This window comes from Phodopus roborovskii, unplaced genomic scaffold (genome assembly GCF_943737965.1).
Source record: "Phodopus roborovskii unplaced genomic scaffold, PHOROB, whole genome shotgun sequence".
Classification (NCBI taxonomy): domain Eukaryota; kingdom Metazoa; phylum Chordata; class Mammalia; order Rodentia; family Cricetidae; genus Phodopus; species Phodopus roborovskii.
Window position 1 is genome coordinate 917171 of NW_026125397.1, and position 15345 is coordinate 932515.

Here is a 15345-nt window from a genome sequence, read left to right on the forward strand (position 1 = left end):
TGTCTCTAGGTTAAGGCAGTTATCCCTCCATGGGGGATGTGTTCGCAAGGTCCTTTTGTGCACCAGGGATACATCCTGGCTCCACTGTCTGAGGTCTCTTAGACTGCTCAGACCTTCTGGCTGAGACCCATATTCAGGGGGGTCCGAGTCAGTCCCCTGCTGGCTTCCCAACTATCAGTCTAGTGGCCCTTAGCTCCTCCTTGTTCAGGTAAGCTGTCTCTATGTACTTCTACCTCATGATCTTGTCCTCTCCATCTGCTTCTGGGTTCTAGTTCGACTCAGTGTTTATGTATGGGTGTTTGCTCCTATTTTCAACAGGCATTAGTTGAGGGCTCCATGGAGAAGTTAGTTGTTGATCTCACTCTCCGGGAAGGGCATTTATGATAGCCTTTCCACGGAAGCTGAGATTGTTAGTTGGGAGCAGTCTTGTAGTTCCCTCAACTTTTCTTTGTGTTCAACTTTATCTTCAAACCAATATTGGCTCCCTCTTTTATGTTCTCTCTCTCTGTCTCTGCTCTCTCTCTCTCTTTCCTATTTTCCATTCCTAACCAGGCTCAATCCTCCAGGTCGCACATGCCTTCCTCTCCTCCCCCTCATTTTCTCCTACTTCTCTCTCCATTCGCTGTCCTCCCCCACTTTACCTGAGCTCTGGGGGACTTGTCCCTTCCCAATTCTGTGAGGGACTTTATATGAATCTCTTAGAATACAACTTGTATCCTAGTTCCTCTGGTGATGTGAATTATAGGTTGGTGATCATTTGATCTAGTTCTAAAATCCATATATGAGTGAGTACACACTGTGTTCCTCTTTTTTGTGACTGGGTTACCTCATTCAGGATGGTTTCTTCAATTGCCATCCACTTGCCTGCAAATTTCAAGATACCATTATTTTTTTCTGCAGAGTAGTATTCCATTGTGTAGATGTGCCACATCTTCATTAACCATTCTTCAATTGAGGGGCATCTAGGTTGCTTCCAGGTTCTTGCTATTACAAATAGTGCTGCTCTGAACATAGTTGAACAGATGTCTTTGTTGCATTGATGTGAATCCTTTGGGTATATGCCTAAGAGGGGGATTGCCGGGTCCTGTGGTAAACTAATTCCCATTTTCCTGAGGAACCGCCATACTGATCTCCAAAATGGCTGTATGAGTTTGCACGCCCACCAGCAGTGGAGGAGTGTTCCACTTTCTCCACATCCTCTCCAACATAAGTCATCACTGGTGTTTCTAATTTTAGCCATTCTGGCAGGGGTAAGATGGTATCTCAAAGTTGTTTTGATTTGCATTTCCCTGATAGCTAAGGATGTGGAGCATTTTCTTAAGTGTCTTTCAGCCTTTTTTATTTCCTCCATTGAGAATTCTTTCTTCAGTTCTGTACCCCATTTTTTAATAGGGTTATTTGGTGTTTTGTTGACTAGTTTCTTGAGTTCTTTGTATATTTTGGAGATCAGCCCTTTGTTGGATATAGGATTAGTGAAAATCTTTTCCCAGTCAGTGGGCTGCCGTTTGGTCTTGTCAACTGTGTCCTTTACCTTACAGAAGCTTCTAAGTTTGAAGAGGTCCCATTTATTAATTGTTTCTTTCAGTGTCTGTGCCCCTGGAGTTATGTTCAAGAAGCTGTCTCCTATACCAATTTGTTCAAGGGTACCTCCTACTTTCTCTTCTAAGAGGTTCAATGTGGCTGGATTGATGTTGAGGTCTTTCATCCATTTGGACTTGAGTTTTGTGCATGGCGACAGACATGGGTCTATCTGCAGTCTTCTACACACCTTCATCCAATTGTGCCAGCACCATTTGTTGAAGATGCTGTCTTTGCCCCATTGTATAATTTTAGCTGTTTTGTCGAAAATCAGGTGTTCATAGGTGTGTGGGTTAATATCAGGATTTTCAATTCGATTCCATTGGTCTACCTGTCTATTTTTAAGCCAATACCAGGCTGTTTTCAGAACTATAGCTCTGTAGTAGAGCTTAAAGTCAGGAATGGTGATGCCTCCTGAAGTTCTTTTATTGTATAGGGTTGTTTTGGCTATCCTGGGTCTTTTGTTTTTCCATATAAAGTTGATTATTATCCTTTCAAGGTCGGTGAAGATTTGTGGTGGGATTTTAATGGGGATTGCATTGAATCTGTAGATTGCTTTTGGTAAGATTGCCATTTTTACTATGTTTATCCTACCTAACCAAGAGCATGGGAGATCGTTCCCATTTTCTGGTATCTTCTTTAATTTCTTTCTTTAGAGTCACGAAGTTCTTATTATATAGGTCTCTTACTTCTTTGGTAAGCGTTACACCAAGATACTTTATGTTGCTTGTGGCTATTGTAAAGGGTGATGTTTCTCTGATTTCTTTCTCTGCCTCTTTGTCGTCTGAAAAAAATAGGGCTACTGATTTTTTTGAGTTTATCTTGTATCCTGCTAGTTTGCTGAAGGTGTTTATCAGCTGTAGGAGTTCCCTGGTAGATTTTATTGGGTCACTTATGTAAACTATTATATCATCTGCAAATAGAGACAGTTTGACTTCTTCCTTTCCAATTTGGATGCCCTTGATCTCCTTTTGTTGTCTTATAGCATTAGCTAGAACTTCTAGTATGATATTGAAGAGATATGGAGAGAGAGGTCATCCTTTTCTTGTTCCTGATTTTAGAGGAATTGGCTTAAGTTTCTCTTCATTCAGTTTGATGTTGGCAGTTGGTTTGCTGTATATTGCTCTTATTATGTTTAGGTATGTTCCTGTTATCCCTGACCTCTCCAAGACCTTTATCATGAAAGGGTGTTGAATTTTGTCGAAGGCTTTTTCTGCATAATCGTATGGTTTTTCTTTTTCTGTTTGTTTATATAGTGGATCACGTTGATAGATTTTCGTATGTTAAACCATCCCTGCAATCCAGGTATGAAGCCTACTTGATCATGGTGGATGATTTCTCTGATGTATTCTTGAATTCGGTTTGCCAGTATTTTATTGAGTATTTTTGCATCGATGTTCATCAGGGATATTGGTCTGTAGTTTTCTTTCTTAGTTGTGTCTTTGTGAGGTTTGGGTACCAAAGTTATTGTGGCCTCATAAAAAAGAGTTTGGCAATAAACCTTCTGTTTCTTTCTTGTGGAACAGTTTGAGGAGTAGTGGTATTAGTTCTTCCTTGAATGTCTGGTAGAATTCTGCACTGAATCCATCTGGCCCTGGACTTTTTTTTCGTTGGAAGGCTTTCGATGACTGCTTCTATTTCATTGCGGGTTATAGGTCTATTTAAGTTGTTTGTCTGTTCTTGATTTAATTTTGGTAAGTGATAGTTATCCAGAAACTTGTCCATTTCCTTTGAATTTTCAATTTTTGTGGAATACAGATTTTCAAAGTATGACCTGAAAATTGTCTGGATTTCCTCTGTGTCTGTTGTTATATTCCCCTTTTCGTTTGTGATTTTGTTAATTTGCATGTTCTGTCTCTGCTTTTTCGTTAATTTGGATAAAGGTTTGTCTATCTTGTTGATTTTCTCAAAAAACCAACTCTTTGTTGCATTGATTTTTTGTATTGATTTCCTGGTTTCTATTTATTGATTTCAGCCCTCAAGTTGATTATTTCCTGGCGTCTAATCCTACGGGGTGAATTCACTTCTCTCTGTTCTAAGGTTTTTAGTTGGGCTGTTAATTCTCTTATGTGACTATCCTCTGTTTTCTTCATATGGGCACTTAGTGCAATGAACTTCCCTCGTAGCACTGCTTTCAAGGTGTCCCATAAGTTCGGGTATGTTGTATCCTCATTCTCGTTGAACATTAGAAAGTCTTTAATTTCTTTCTTTATTTCTTCTTTGACCCAGGAGTGGTGCAATTGCACATTGTTCAGTTTCCATGAGTTTGCAGGTTTTCTGCTATTTGTGTTGTTGTTGAATTCCAATTTTAAAGCATGGTGGTCCGATAAGATACAGGGGACTATTCCTATTCTCTTGTATCTGTTGAGGTTTGTTATGTCTCCTAGTATGTGGTCGATTTTAGAGAAGGTTCCATGTGGAGCAGAGAAGAAGGTATATTCTTTTGTCTTTGGATGGAATGTTCTATAAATGTCTGTTAACTCCAGTTGAGACATAACTTCTGTTAGTTCTTTTGTTTCTTTATTGAGTTTCTGATTTGTGGTCCTGTCCAGTAGGTGTTGGTGGTGTCTCTTCCCTCTCTCTATGGTCCTTCCCCGATGGTCTTATGTGGATCTGAGATTCAATATCTGTAGCTCTGTGTGGTCCAAGCTCTCTAGGATGTTTCTCCACAGACAGGGATCCAGGGATGGGGTCAAGGATGAGGATCCAGAAGAAGATGCCAGCAGGTACTCACAGTGGTCCTCTGGCCAATAGCTCTGGCCAATAACCGGCAGAAGAGGATGAGGGCTGAGCTTGAACTTGAGAAGGTTTTGCAGGGTAGTGGGATCTCACTGGTAATTGGCGCTCTCCTGCTGAGACCTAATTCTTTGGCAGGTGCCCGGATTTGGGGGTCAAGGATCTTGCCAGCAGGAACTCTGAGTGGACCCGCAGAGATAGGTGGATCTCTGGGAGGGGCCCGGGACTCCAGCAGAGGACTGGAGGCGGGGTCAGAGACCAAGGTGGTGGAAATTACAGGTGGTCCCACGTGGATAGTCAGGTCTCCTTTGTTCGGAGTTGCTCCGAGATGTCTCTGAAGTAGGGTGGACTGTTGGCTCCACCCTCTGTCTGGCTACTTTTTTTTTTTTTTTTTTTTTTGAGTTTATCTTGCATCCAGCAACTTTGCAGAAGGTGTTTATGAGCTATAGGAGTTCTCTGGTAGAGTTTTTGGGTCACTTATGTAAACTATCATATCATCTGCAAATAGTGAAAGCTTGACTTCTTCCTTTCCAATCTGTATTCCCTTGATCTCCTTTTGTTGTCTTATTGCTCTAGCTAGAACTTCAAGTACAATGTTGAAAAGATATGGAGAGAGTGGACAATGTTTTCTTCTTTCTGATTTTAGAGGAATCACATTGAGTTTCTCTCCATTTCGTTTGATGTTGGCTGTTTGTTTGCTGTATATTGCTTTTTTATGTTATGTTCCTATTATCCCTGATTTCTCCAAGACACTTATCATGAAGGGGTGTTGGGTTTTGTCACAGGCTTTTTCAGAACTATGGAAATGATATGAATTTTCTTTTTCAGTTTGTTTATAAGGTGGATTACATTGATAGATTTTTGTATGTTGAACCATCTCTGCATTCCTGAAATGAAGCCTACTTAGTCATGGTGGATGATGTCTCTGTGAATTCTTGGTGGATTCAATTTGCCAGTATTTTACTGAGTATTTTTGCATCGAGTTCATGAGGGCTATTGGTTTGTAGTTCTCTTTCTTGGTTGTGTCTTTGTGTGGCTTTGATACCAGGTAATTGTAGCCTGGTAAAAAGAGTTTGGCAGTGAACTTTCTGCTTCTAATTGTGTGGAACAACTTGAGGAGTACTGGTAATAGCTCTTTGAATTTCTGGCAGAACTCTGCACTGAAGCCATATGGCCCTAGGCTTTTTTTTTTTTTTTTTTTTTTTTTTTGGTTGGAAGGCTTTTGATGACTGCTTCTATTTCATTAGGGGTTATAGGTCTATTTTAATTATCTGTTTTTTATTTAGTTTTGTAATAGCTACCCAGAAATTTATCCATTTCCTTTGAATTTTCAAATTCTGTGAACTACAGGTTTTCAAAGTATGACCTGGAGAGTCTCTGGATTTCCTCAGTGTCCATTTTTTATGTTCCCCTTTTATTTCTGATTTTGTTGATTTGCATGTCCTCTCTCTGCTTTTTGTTTGGTTTGGATAAGGATTTGTCTGTCTTGTTGATTTTCTCGAAGAACCAACTCTTCATTGATTCTTTGTATTGTTCACCTAGCTTATAGCTCTCAGCCCTCAAAGTGATTATTTCCTGGCAACTATTCCAGGGTGAATTTGCTTCTTTTTTGTTATAGAGCTTTCAGTTGTGTTGTTAGTTCTCTAATGTGACTATTCTTCATATGGGTACTTATACTTAGTGTAATGAACTTTTCTCGTAGCACTGTTTTCAAAGTGTCCCATAAATTTGGGTATGTTGTGTCTTCATTTTCATTGACTTCTGGGAAGTTTTTAATTTTTCTCTCTATTTCTTCCTTGACCCAGGAATGGCGCAAGTATGCATTATTCAGTTTCCATGAGTTTGTAGGGTTTCGGCAATTTGTGTTGTTGTTGAATTCCAACTTTATAAAGTGTGGTGGTCTGATAAGGTACAGGGGGGTATTCTTGGAGGTTTGCTATGTTGCCGAGTATATGGTTCATTTTAGAGAAAGTTCCATGTGGAGCTTAGAAGAAGGTTTATTCTTTTGTGTTTGGATGAAATGTTTTATAGATCTTTATTAAACCAAATTGGGGCATAACTTCTGTTAGTTCCATTGTTTCTGTCTGGTGGTCCTCTCTAGTGGTCAGAGAGTGGTATTGAAGTCTCCCACTAAAAGTGTGTGAGGTTTTATGTGAGATTTGAGTTTTAGTAATGTTTCTTTTATATGAATATGGGTACCTTTGTATTTGGGGCATAGATACTCAGAACTAAGACTTTGTACTGATGGATTTTCCTCTGATGAATATGAAATGACTTTCTTCTACTCTTTTCATTGGTTTTAGTTTGAAGTCTAATTTTTTAGATTTTAGGATAGCTACACCTGCTTACTTCATAGGTATATTTGACACTCTGAGGTAGTGTCTGTCTTTGCAGCTGAAGTGTGTTTCTTGTACAAGGCAGAAGGCTAGGTCTGTCTTCACATCCATTCTGTTAACCTGTGTCCTTTTTATAGGCGAATTAAGACCATTAATATTGAGGGAAATCAAGGACTATTGGCTTTTAATTCTTTTTGTTTTGGATTTGTTGTTGGCGATGGTATATCATGGAATATCTTATTTTCTCCTTCTATAGTGATTGAGAGTTTTTCTGGGTATAGTAGTCTGGGCTGGCATCCATGGTCTCTTAGTGTTTGTGGAACATCTATCCAGGACCTTCTGGATTTCAGGTATAATTCTGATAGGTCTGACTTTATATGTTACTTGGCCTTTTTCCTTCACTGCTCTTAATATTTTTTCTTTATTCTGTATGTTTGGTGTTTTGACTATTATGTGGCAAGGGGGCATTTTTCCCCCAGTCTATTTGGTGTTTGGTACACTTCTTGTACTTTTGTAGGCATGTCCTTCTTTAGGTTGGGAAAGTTTTCTTAAATGATTTTATTGAATATGTTTTCTGAACTTTTGAGCTGGGATTCTCTGCCTTCTTCTATAGCTATTATTCTCAGGATTGATCTATTCATGGTGTCCCACATTTCCCATTTCCTGGATGTTGTGTGTTAAGGATTTATTGGATTTAAGATTTTCTTTGGTGGATGAATCTATTTCCTCTAGTTTATCTTCAGTGCCTGAGATTCTCTCTTTTATCTCTTGTATTCTGTTTGTTACACTTGCATCTGTAGTTCCTGATCATTTACCCAGCTTTCCCTCAGTTTGTGTTTTCTTTATTGTCCCTATTTCAGTTTTGAGGTCTTGAACTGTTTGGATTGTTTTCTTCATCTGTTTCTTTTTCTTGGCTTTCTTTGCTTTCTTTGCGAGACCTGATGATTTCTTGCATTCTTTGGTTCATCTTTTCCTATTTAGTCCAATTTTTTTGTTTTTTTCTTCCATTCAAGGGATTTTCTCATATCATCTTTGAGTGCCTCTATCATTTTCATGAAGTTGTTGTTTAGGTCATTTTCTTCTGCTTCATCTGCTTTGTTGTGTTCAGGTATAGTTGGTGTAGGTCCCTAGATTCTGATGGTGTCATATTGGTCTTTGTATTGTTAAATGTTTTTCTTTTACTGCTGTTTTCCCATCCCTTCTTCTAGTGGGTCCAGGTCTCTCTCTCTCTCTCTCTCTCTCTCTCTCTCTCTCTCTCTCTCTATCTATCTATCTATCTATCTATCTATCTTCTCCTTCCTTGGTGGGTATAGGTGGGTCAGGACTTCTATGTCAGTAACTATGGATGATCTGAGCTCTCCTGCAGGCCTCTCAAGCAGAGGGTGCAGCAGGGCTAAGGATGTGGGGAGGGCAGGCTCTGGATGTTTCTCCTGCCAGGGTGGGACCACGCAAGGAGAAGAAGTAGGGTGGTCAAGATGGAGAGGCTCAGGAAGGTCCAAGGAAAGGATGGGTGGCAGTTTGACCTGAGCTTGGTCCCAGACTCACCTTAAGCAGAGGGCAAAGGGGCCCAAGGGTCAGGTGAGGGCAGGCTCTGGATGGCCTTTCCTGGAGGGGTGGGTCCCCTATGCACAGAGCCAACCCAGGAAGTTCCAAGGAGAGGGTGGGGGTGTTGGACCAGAGCTGGCCAAATACTCACCTCAAACAGAGAGCCCAGCAGGGCCAAGGATCCAAACCTCAATTTCAAAAGAACAATTGTATACTCTTCACAGCTCATGCTCCACCAACATAGAAGACCAGATTAATGACATCTGGAAAATAACTGAGATTCCAATATCACTCTTCACAAAGCTCCTACTTCCCTGCACAGTAAGTATTACACATGTATCAACAAACCCAACCAAAGGTAATTTAGAAACATGTTAGAAATTAGAAATTAAATATGTCTTTCAGTCAAAAAAAATCATCTTAACCTAAAAGCATGCATCTTATAAGTAAAATGTTGGAATAGTTTTTTTTTTTGTTTGTTTGTTTTTTGTTGTTGTTTTCCCGAGACAGGGTTTCTCTGTATTGTTTAGTTAGGAGCCTGTCCTGGAACTTTCTCTGTAGACCAGGCTGACCTTGAACTCACAGAGATCTGCGTGCCTCTGCCTCCTGAGTGCTGGGATTAAAGGCATGCTTCACCAACGCCCAGATCATATAGGTTATTTTTTAATGAATCTAACTGAAATTTTCTTTCAGAAAGAAAGATCACAGATGAGCACAGCAACCCACAGCAAGAACTATGCTCTTATCTGTACACCTCTGGGAATCTTGAAATCTTTTCAAAGAATTCATCCATGTCAAGACTAGACTCCAACAAACATTCAGGTAATGTTTTTAAACACACTGAAAATGATAATCACTCTGAAAAAAGTTATAATGGTGCATTTTAACCTTAGAGCTGCATATAGTATGTACATAATGAATTGAAATGCTGAACTGCAAAGCATTTGGATTGCTGAGTGTGACATGTGAAAATAACTGAAAAGACAAGTATAGTATGTTTAAACCCAAGGGTCAGAGGTATCTGACCCACATACTACTTATTAAATTAGAAATAAAGGGAGAAACTAAATTGTGCTTTTATAATTCCACAGGTCTATTTCTCATAGCAAATTAGATCTAATTTTGCCTATTTTATGATTCTTTCTGGGAAGATATGCGCTAATATCTCATCACAAGAATATACATCTTAAGATAGGGTAGCAACAATATAACAAAGAAACAATTCTACTCAAGTCTGCTAGTGAGGGTTTTCTGGTGCTACTTTCAGGAGCACTGGTGAGAATATGAGTGACTCAAAAGCAGATGCATTACTGAGATAGCATGGTGACAACCCATGTGTGCTACATCTTTGAAGCTGCATTTTTGGAACTCCTTGTACCACTTGCAGGTAGCTTAGCTAGTCCTAATACCATCTCCTCTTCTCGGGAACTGTTTTTCATAACCTTCTAGAGGATTTGATGGGAGGTGTCATTTTGTAAATGTTTCTCATGCTAGTTAATGAATAAAGCACTGTTGGCCAATTGGAAAGGAAGATAGGAGAGGCTAAGAGACAAGGAGGAAAGAGGAAGTAGTAAGGAGGAGTCAGCATGGAGAGACCAGGGAGATGAGATGCCTGCCCCACTCCCCGGTAGGTGAAACCACATGGAAATACATAGAAATGGGTTGATACTTAAAACAGAGCTAGCTGATAAGAAACCGGTCCAACAGCATTGTATCAAATACAGAGTCTCTGTGTGTTAATTGTGGCTGGCGCGGCGGTGGGACAAGACCAGTGGCGGGCGGAAAAACTTTACTCCTTACAAGGATTTGTCAATCTATTAAGTTTCAGGAGCTTCCTGAACCTTGCATGTCTTGTTTACTTCTTAAGTCTTAAAGAATCTTCCTCCTCCTTCATTCAATTTGGAGAAAATAACAGCCTTTATCAGTTTGCCATGTTTGCTCACAAACTTGCTGACAAGCCAGTTGTTTGTCATTTCAACAATGAAATTTATAAAAAAATGAATAACCAAAGAAAGAGAAGTATGAAATACTCTTAGTGACTCAATAGAATGCTTTGAATGAATAAAGCAAAACACATGATTCCATTTATGTAAAACTGATAGATGAGTAGTTGCCTGGAGATGGGATATTAATGGGGAGAATTATTTTTGGGGTTGACTGTAAACAGTTATCTCTGTGGTGATGGTTTCACAAATTTATGCACCTGTCAAAACTTAGGAAATTGTTATATGTCAATTCCTCCATAGAGTAAATTACCATGAACATTTAAATTTAGCTTGCTAGTGGTGCACACCTTTAATCCCAGCACTCAGGAGGCAGATCTGTAAGCTCTATGCCAACCTGGTTTACAGAGCTATTATACAGAGAAACCCTGTTTTGAAAAACCAACCAACCAAAGAAACAACAACAAAAACCTATTTAAATTTAAATTAGTGATGTACAGTGACTGTTTTCATGTATGGATCCCTGTACCTGTAGGACCACAATGGCTTTCTTGCAAAATCTTCACTTACGACACTTTTTTAAAATGTTTTATATTCATGTGAGTGTACATATGTATGCACATGTGCTGTGACATGTTTGTGGAGGTCAGAGGATTGAATTCTGGTCATGAGGCTTCACAGCCTGTAGCCCTGTCAGTTATGGCACTCTGATGGCCCTTAGGTATTTTTTAAGAATATTTCCTGCTTAGTTATCAAGACATGAGAAACGATATAAAAAAAAGAGTCTACCTAGATTCCTAGGATTTCTACTGACAAATGTTTTCCCTCCCTTGTTTAATTCAACAATTTCGTTTTACTCCTGTATTACTACTTTTGGATTCATTCACGTTGTTGACCAAGAGCGTGTTCCTTTTTGTTGCTTGATGCTCTATGTCACCGATATTATATGTTTGTTCATTATTCTGTAGATGAATACTTGGGTGGTTTCTGCTTGAGATTATTACAAAGTTGCTAGAAATATTTCCATTTTTTCTTCACTAAATCTATGAGTAAAATAGCTAGAACACAAGGGAGACCTAACTGTAAAACCTTGTATCATTAACAGTACTCTACCATTCCAGTTAACTTTACATCTTTGCCTGAACTTGGTATTCTTACACTTTTTAGAGTGCAAGGTATGTGAGTTATCTCACCATGCTTTAAATTGCATTTCCATGGTGATTAATTATGTCTAGAACCTCATGTTCATAATTGATTTCATTTTGGAAAACTTAAAAAAATATTTTCTACCATCACCTTTAAATGGGTCATTTTGTCTATTATTACATGTTGGAAATTATTCGGTATTCTAGATCAAATCCCCTTCTAGTTTGTCTTCATTCTCTTGGAAGTATCTTTTGGGAAGTTAATTTTAATAAAGTCTAATTTTATTTATTTGAGGATTTTATATTTGTATCTGTGTATGATTCACTTTCAGTTATTTTTAATTTTAACTATGATATATGGATCCAGCATTGTATTTTAATTTTGGAGTATATGAATATTAAGTAGTTGCACCACAATTTGTTATATAGCCTTTATATACTTACTTAATACTCTTCCTGCTTCTGTAATTACCCTACTGACAAAGCAAGTAAGTGTGGGTATATTTTTGTACCCTCTTATTCTATTGATCAGTTTGAGTAAGTCATATGTATCTACTTTAGAATTTCAACTAATTTTTAAAATTTTTCTATTCAATTCATATCTAGCCTTGTATTGTGCAATAATTTTCTCTGGTGTTAAACCCTTTCATTTTGGTAAGAAGCTTCTTAGAACAAGGATATTAAAGGGGAGGTGAAGAAATAAGATATTTGAAGATAGTATCTTAAAAGGGAGGTCCAACAGCAAGATGTTCTAAGGATGAAAACTCCTTAAGATATGTGATATTTACAGAGAGATTAAACAACAGAATATTCTAAGGTTCTTAGCCTGTCATGACCCCTTGGGGTCATATAGCTGTTATCCTGCATATCAAATACTTACATAATGATTTCTAACAGTAGAAAAATTGCAGATATGAAGTAGCAATTAAATACTTTTATGGTTGGGGGTTACAACATGAGGAAGGTAGAGAACCACTGTTCTAAGGAGAGCTGAAACATTCTGTAAGAGTAGTTTCTCCTGCCGCTGGACCCACCGCGGCGCCAGCCCCAATTAACACACTGAGACTCTGTATTTGATATAATGCTGTTGGCCAGTTACTAGTTTCTTATCGGCTAGCTCTCTCTTAAGTATTAATCCATTCTGTTAATCTAAGTATTTCCACGTGGTTTCATCTTACCGGGGAATGGGCTGGCGTTGTGCTCTCCCCGGTCTTTCCATCTTGACTCCTCCTTACTACTTCCTCTTTTCTCCTTGTCTCCTAGTCCCGCCTATCTTGCTTTCCTATTGGCCAACAGTGCTTTATTCATTAACCAGTATGAGAAACATATTTACAGAATGACATCTCCCATCAACATTCCATTTTGCAAGGAAGCTCCTTGAGAAGGCAAACTTTAAAGCTTCAGGAAGTTCCTAAAGCTGACAAGGATTTTTTTGGGGAGGTGCAGGGGGTGGTCCTCTTTCTCTCTTGGCCTGTTGGCCACCAGGTCAGGAGGGGAAAGAGGTAGAAGGGGCGACAGAAAGCTTGGCACATGGCCCATGAGCATGAACAGACACAGCCCTCTGGGAGACAGACTTCCATGAATCAGCTCAACTTTATTCCAAAGTATAAGGAATATATAGGATTGGGGAGCCTGGGGACGAACCTTAATTTACATTAAATGGCATGTTCCTATCATAAGGCTCCTACTACGTGAAGAAGGCTTCTAGCATGAATCTATGCCAGGGTTCAAGCTAAAGATAAGTTAAGCATCTGCTTTAGAGGTAGCTCCAGGCCCAGGGACAGTCTCCAGATAAAGGCAGGTAGAGGCAGGAAGCTTTGCTGGAGAGAGGGAGCCTCATGTTGTTGAGCTATTGAGATAAGCTGCCAGGCCATGGGGAGACTGCAACCTCTACAAGTCAGCAAAACCTTCCAACACAGATTCACTAGGCCCTTCCATCCCCAAGCAAATACAAGTAAAGACAGCTGAGAGACACTCTCAGACAAAGCAAGTTGTCTAGAAGAAACAGAAAGCAGCTGAGCTGTCTGAAAGGGACCCATATCAACTGAATTACTTGGAATGAATACTCTCCAATCTGTTGAACTGCCTGCATATTGTGCCATATGTTCTAGGTTTCCAGACTTTGTGAGATGTCTCACCTATCCTGGGGTTGGCTTTTGGCTTTGTATCACTTCTACTCCTGCAACTCCAATAAAACTCACTGGTTTGCTAAGTTGGACTTTGATGTAATCTGTATTTTGGTTGTCACTGGTTCCCTATTTGGGGTGAGTAGGAGCTTACTTATGTCTTTCCAGGAATAGTGCCACACAACAGCTTATCCGAGAGCTTTTATTGTATCCTGATGATCAGGAAACTTGATGCAACATGAAAGGAAAGAGAAAAGACAGGAGAGAGGAAGGTGGTAGGTAAGAAAAACAATGATAAACATTTCAATAAATGAAAGGGACTGGAAAAAAGTGGGAACATATTAACGGCATTTGTCAACTTTGGCATCACCCAAAACTACCCTCCCACTCAACATATCATGCTCATATTTTGAGAGGTCTACAAAACTATGGTAATTATTAATAATTTATATTCTTATATATTATCCATCAAAAGCACACACTTCTCTCAGTGTTTCTCTACCACTGGAGACAGTCATAGTTGCTATAATCCTTGCACAAAATGAAATGACCTTTCAGATATCCTGTGCAGGCCTGTGGTAACCTTCTCATCTCCACTAAGCTCTCTAAAATATTCAGCCATCTCAGACTCCTTCCCAAATTACTCTTTTTATGACTACAGGGTTCTGAGGCATCAAAGAATTGCTTGTCCATGGCCTTCCTTTGTCGTTATTTCCCTAATCAACCTGCTATAACATCAGAGCTTCAAAGGGACTAGTTAATGTGATGAACAAGATACACAACACTGATTGCCACCCCATAGTTTTGTAGTTACTAACACTATCAAGAATTACTATCTAGTGGTTTGAGCAAGAAATGTCCCCCATAGGTGCACGCATTGGAATGCTTGGTCCCCAGCTGGTGGAACTATTTGGCTAAGTTATAGGACCTTCAGGGGATACAGCCATGGTGGGTGAAGTACATCACTGTAGGAGGGGCAGGCTTTGAGGGTTTATACCCTCATCCTATTTCCTAATTGCTCTCTGCTTCCTGTCTGTGGACATGACTAATTTCCTGCCCTTGTCAGCATTCCATGCCTTCCCCAGCATGGATGCTAGGCCTCTGGAATCATAAGCAAGAAATAAACTTTCTTCCTTAAGTTCTTTCAGCCATGGTGTTTTAACCACAGCAACAGAAAAGCAGCTGATACAGCCCCCAAAGTATGAGAAATGTTGCCTAAAAACCATGTAAAATGGTACTTTTTTTTTTCTCATAAGGCTTGAAGAGACTCAAATACAATGATTAAGTACAGTAACCCTCAAACTGATATACCAGAATTTCAGATAAGATCATGATAAATTGAAAATGGAACATAAGATATAAAACCTGTCTGAAATGTTAATCAAAAAAGCAAAACCCTGATAAACTGGTATATTACCAATAGTATATCCAATTTGATAGCTCAGCATGTATAAATTCAAAAATAGCTCAAAGATCCCAAAGTGAGTAAAAAGGAATTTTCAGAGTAGATGGTTAAAATGGTACCTTCTATTCAGTTTTTCTTAAGCAGTAACCTATCTTAACAAATGGGAAGAGATATCAATAATTTATCAATGAAAAATAGGTAAAAGCCACATTTAAAGTACTTTTTCTTTTCCTCCCTAAAACTATATATACAATGTTTTCAAACATGCTTGCTCTATGTAAATACATCACCCCAAACCTATGTCAGATATTTTATCTCCTTACCTTACTGGGGTGATCCTATAGAGAAGACCTATAGGATTAATGCTGCTTCCACAGTAGGCTCAGTTTCTTCAGTTTGGAGTTTCCCCAGCTTGTTTTCAGTCTTGCTTTGTTCCAGTATTTTCTATGTTCCCTTTCATCCCTTTTGAAGTTGCAATGCATATCCTGTGCCATTGAATGTTCAAAACATGTGATCTGCTTGTTTTTCCTC